Here is a 5,749-nt window from a genome sequence, read left to right as displayed (position 1 = left end):
AGATGCCCTTTCTCTGCAGAGATCTGGAGGCTTCTTTGTGATGCTTTCAATGTGCTTTGGGGCAGCCAGGGCTCTCTGCTTGAGCTTGCTCAATGGTGGAAGAGAAAGTTGAAACTAGTTTGCTGCAAGGAGGCGTGGAATATGAGCTTTGCCATTGTGTTGGATCATTTATGGAGGGAGAGAAATGCAAGGCTTTTTGAAAATAAATTTCGGTCAAGCAGGTATGTACTAATGATGGTTCTTGAGGACATAAGACGAAACAAGCCAAGATCTAGAGGCGAGATTAAATCCATAGCAGATTTGCAGTGCAGTAGGCGCCTAGGGATTCAGATTCAGGGAGTGGGGAACAGAGAAATTTTGGAGGTCTTCTGGTGTAAACCTCCAATGTTCTGGATAAAATTAAACTTTGATGGCAGCTCTATGGGAAATCCAGGGCGGGCTGGAGCGGGAGGTATATTTCGGGACCATCAGGGCAGGGTCATTGGCTCTTATAAAAAATATATGGGTATTACTGGAGTATTTGAAGCGGAGGTGGAGGGTCTGATGGAGGGGTTGCTGCGTGCAAAGGCCATGAACATCACTTGTTTATGGGTGGAGTCAGACTCTAGCTCGGTTGTGCTAGCGATTCAGCAAAGGAAAATTCCATGGTATGCTCTCCAACGATGGATGTATCTTAAGCTGTTCCTTGACAATGTCAGCTGGAAGATATCTCATAACTTCAGGGAAGGGAACTCTATAGCTGATTACTTGGCCAGAGATGCAGCAAAGACAGGGATTTCGGGTGATAATGTGGTGCTTCCTTCCCATATTTGTGATCTCTTGCAAAGGGATTCAGATGGGAGGCCTCATTTTCAGTTTAATTAGAGCTTCTTTATCCTCCTGCTGATGGCCATGCCGAAGGTGGGAGGGTAGATTTAGTGAGGGTTTTTTGTTTTGAATATGTTTTATTGTATGGCTTTTATTTTCTATTCTCTGATCTTTTAATGAAATAATCTTTTAGCAAAAAAAAAGAAGAAGACAAGGAGTGACTTAGTGAAGTGTCTTTCTTGTTGGGCTCACTTGAAGGTTCAAGTCTCGAACTCTAAAGGAGAGTTTAAGATTCAAATTTGTAAAGTCAGTATCTGGGACATCTCTAAAAACACCAGACAAGGGCTGTGAGATTGTCCATGTTGATATACAACTGCTAGCAATAGGTATCATTGTTGTGAATGTATGCTAGGTTAAGCTTGATTGTAGGGCAATTTATAAAAGCCTATTACTATTGTTTTATCTTTATAAGAGGTGTTTGGTGGGTGCTAAATATCAAGAGGGGATGCTCGCTTATAGTGGGAGATGCTATCTGTATCGACACCGTGTATGCCTTCTCAATTGTAAGTTGGAAAAACTGAGTGTGAGTGCTCCTAACTCTAGGTGCAATTAAAATAGTGTATTGAGTAGGTATGAAGCCATTAGAGGCACTACTCCGGGGATGTAGGTATCCTGCCAAATCTCGTAAAAATTCCTATCTATGGATTTTCTATTTGCATTGTACAACTTAGAAGTGCATGAAATGTAGAATGGGTGCGCACACTAGTACCTATGAGAGGTTGAATGTGCATACAACTGTGTGCCAACACATTTAGGGTTTAAAGAGATTACCAAGTCAGTTTTTATAGTTATTAAAGAAGAGAAATTAGCCACATTGATTCACCCCCTCTCAGTGTTTGCAGAGACTCAATAGTGACAAGGAGTGACATACCTATACACATCCATTAGTATAGACAAGGTGTCCTCACTTAATGTACATATCCATTAGTAAAGGTACAAGCCTAGTGCTTGGGTTGAGATATTTTAATCCATTCATTAGAATTGAAAGACATCCATATTATAGGATACCTACAAGAGACATTTACCTCTTGAAACTCGTATTAGAATTCTCAATTCAAGTCGTCGGAATTAATGGATACACCCATTCCATGGGGGCATATACTCCTATATAATAAGGAGGAAGAGCCGAAAATGGGTTGAACATTCTAATGTTACCTCTCTCTCTCTCTCTCTCTCTCTCTCTCTCTCTCTCATGTACCTCGTCACATACTGCTGTGCTGACGAATGAAAACAGAAATTTTATTTTTTCAAATTGCATTGCATTTAGTTTGTCCGGAGTACAACTTCGACTTATAGTATTTCAAGTTATCAAAATGTTAGTTATACCCAATGGATCACTAAGAGGGGGGAGTGAATCAGGGATGTCTAAAAAAGATCTTCACAAATTGCCTCACGTGCACATTCGTCAGTCAATACCTGAAAGAAATCACAAACCACAACAAAAAGAGATATGTGGTTCGGTAATGTACCTACATTCACGATGCAAATGATCGTTTGAGCTACGACTCAAATCTGGCCTTAGTAATTTGACTGTACCCACAGTCATGAGCACCAACCCCAATTCAAATCGCACCGACGACACAAGAGCAATAACCCCCTTACAAGATTCAACACAGCACTCACTGTATTTGGAGCTACAATCCCAACTACGACTATTACACACCCACGTAATAGCGTTTACAATCAATAATATGGCTTTGCAATAAAAACCTAGTAAATGTAGTCTACCTAAATCCCTGAGCAAACATACATGAAAAATTAAAGACAAAATAAAATCAGAATAATGCACCAATTGATTCCTTTGTCTTCAGCCTATAAACACCTTATCAGACAAGGTGTATCAACTTCTCCAATAAGCAAGATAAATACCAAATACTATATGGCAGCCCCTTTCTTCATAAATAAGGTAACCAAACCTTCAAGAAATTTCATTTCTCATTCAATATGCAGCAGTAAATTACTATATATGGCAGCAAAACAATGGCATCAACAAATATATATATATATATATCATACTATTATATAAAATTATGTACTCATGCTTCGTGGCTAACCTTTCCTTAGACTATTTTATCCTTCTTATTTATTTAAATACCTTAACTTCTTCATTATCACTTTTTTCATATTCCTTATTATTTCTATTATTTTTGGTACCCTCCACTTTCTCTAAATCTTTAATGCATCCATTTTCCCCAAAAATAAAAGATCTTGTAAATCTTTCATTATCACTTTTTTCATATACCTTATTGTTTCTATTCTTTTTGGTACCCTCCACTTTCTCTTAATCTTTAATGCATCCATTTTTCCCAAAAATAAAAGATCTTGTAAATCTTTTAAAATTTAATTACTATAACTAAATATAGTGATAAATAAATGTTTAATCGACCAAGACCTGGTATCCCCTGCCTCACCTTCGTCGAGCGCATCTTCACGCAATCAGAGATCACTCACTTCCTTCAGTGGCACACGAGTTGCTCCTTCAATTTTCTCCATCTTCAAACTTCGATTGCTTCGATTAGCCTTCGCACGATCGATTCAAGGTACTCTCTTGCCGCTGCTCAACTCTGTTACGTTCAGTCTCTCCTAAACATTGGTATTGCTCTTTGACGATATGTAGAGGCTAAGGTATTGATGGAATCATCCCTCTCTACTTCTGCAACTGAACTTGATAAAACCCCTTCTCACTTCTCTTACCCATCTTCATCTCCGTCCCACATTTCTTTGTTGCCATCCCTTTGTATGGATTAATGATATTAGAAGAGGGTTGAAGATTAATGATTAACTCATCAATTTTTAATTGTATGGATTAATAGTCAATTAAAGTTTGTTTTAGTAAAACGGCACTGATCAATTCAATAACTGAGGAGGAATTCCATTTAAAGGCAAATAGGAGATAGTGTTTGAGAGAGAGAGAGAGATTTCAAATGTTGGCAATTGGGTCTTTTAGAATTCCGGTGAGAAGAAAGTTTTTTCGCAATTGATCCTGATTTTTTTTTTTTAATTAGCATTGTTCTCTCCAGTGGGTTGCCGCCTCCAATCGATCCTGGTGGCCATTCCTTCATCATCGCCAAATTCAACATACAAAACCCTGGATATACAAAGGTAAAATCAAATCTGAATGTGTCCCCTTCCCTGTAATTGAATTTCTCGTTTTGATGCGTCTTTAATTGAAGCTCTTCAATTTTCATTTGTTTTTTGTTGAAGTATTCTATTGGTTTTGAAATTTCAGTATGATATGTTGGTTCCTTGTTTTGGGAATTCTAATTGTTGCTATACTGTTTTTGGGTTTTGAATCTTTTGGTGGAAGATCTTTGGATTGCTCAGTTTTAATCCTCGAGAGCTTGTTTTTTAGTGAGATTCTTCTCTTGTAATGCTTAATGAGAAGTTGTATTTTTTTTTTTCTTTCATTTGAACCGTCTCTGTGTTGAAGCCCTTTATCGTAAGCTTGTTTAGGACTGAAATTTGAAGATATGCATGGCCACTATTGAATGAATCGTAACTAAAAGTGTGTTCTTCTTTTTACCAGGTTTCTTCCATTTCTGTGCTCAGAAATTGAGCTTAGGATTATTATTTATTTGTTGAAAAAAGTCAATTTTGGAAGAATTATTAACTTCCTGTTCTGAAGCCGGTTTCAAGATCGTTGTGCAGATATTTTGTTGTCCTCTTAGGGATTTTACGTTTATTGCATTTGATGGTGTAATAAAGTTCTAATAAATTTTTGTTTCATAATAAGATTATTGTGGTCTCAGATGCTCTCGATGTCAATTCTCAAGTTGTTTTCTTTTACTCTATTTGAACATTTTGGGTAAGACTGACTTGAGTTGTCTTGTGGGATTGCTGAAAGCATTGTAATGTTTCCTAGACCACCTAAGTACCTTACTGTCTCATTGGTAGCCTGCCCAAGTTATAGATGGATTGGATAATTAGACCCTCTGACTGTTGAAAAAGGGCTTTTTTTCCATTAGATGTCATGTAATTATGTGTGGCTATACCAATCAAACCTCTCCCCATCCAGTGAACCAGGCTTGCATCCAGCTTCATTTTTTTTCATTATGGTTGCTTCTTCATGTAGCATATATAGCTTACTGGGAAAAGAAATATATGTAAACTGAGTTGTATGAAAACACTCTTCTGAAAAGATTCTCTTGGTTGATCAATTTGCTAGCAAGTATTACTATCTTCTTCTTTCAGTACCTTCCACTTGAGAGAAGTTCTCAATAAGATTTAGAGCTTGATAGACATTCTTGGACTTGATATTTGCATTCTTTCCATTTGGATGATTCTCTAGGCTTACTGGACAAATGGTTCCAGGAGTTTTCATCAGTTTGTCTTAATCTTATTGGATAAGATAGAAATGATAAGATCCATTATGACTACCTTAGAAATCAGATTGCTTCAAACTTTTTACATTTGATGGATACTTACATTCTAAGCAAAAGAAATAGTGGTTTGGTAAAGGATTTCCATGTCTAATGCTTTGAATCATGTTAAAATAAATTACTTATAGGCACCATTTGTCAAGTATTCCCATTTCAAAATTTCAAAAGCTGCCTCTCTAATTCCAAAAATTTCCCCTCCCATATTGAATATACCTTTTTCCCCATTGTTTTGAAATTTTCTATTAATTTTTTCAACTCCTAGGAATTTTGTATACGTTAATTTGGTGTTTTGGTATTTTCTCCCCCCCCCCCTTCCTATGAAAAAATAAAATAAGAAATGATAGTAAGTTAGAACTATGGGAGGTTTAGGTTTTTTTTAATAGGTGGTCATGCTTTCTTCCTTTTCCTCTCCTCCATTTTGGCAAAGACAATGTCTTTGGTCGTCATAAACATTGTGAAGTGTGATATTTTTGGTCTCTTTCTCTCTCTCTCTCTCTCTCTCT

At 36.9% G+C, this 5,749-nt stretch overlaps 1 long non-coding RNA gene across 1 annotated transcript; it reads left to right on the top strand.

Annotated features, from left to right (window-relative positions):
• Positions 1-3,278: 3,278 nt before the first annotated feature.
• LOC122066508 lies at positions 3,279-4,389 on the top strand. The gene is made up of 2 exons (XR_006136377.1): positions 3,279-3,407; positions 3,873-4,389. It is a non-coding gene; the product is annotated as an uncharacterized LOC122066508 (long non-coding RNA).
• Positions 4,390-5,749: the final 1,360 nt, after the last annotated feature.

The sequence above is a fragment of the Macadamia integrifolia genome, unplaced genomic scaffold, assembly GCF_013358625.1.
Source record: "Macadamia integrifolia cultivar HAES 741 unplaced genomic scaffold, SCU_Mint_v3 scaffold2424, whole genome shotgun sequence".
Taxonomy (NCBI): Eukaryota; Viridiplantae; Streptophyta; class Magnoliopsida; order Proteales; family Proteaceae; genus Macadamia; species Macadamia integrifolia.
This window is presented reverse-complemented; position numbering and strand designations above follow the sequence as displayed.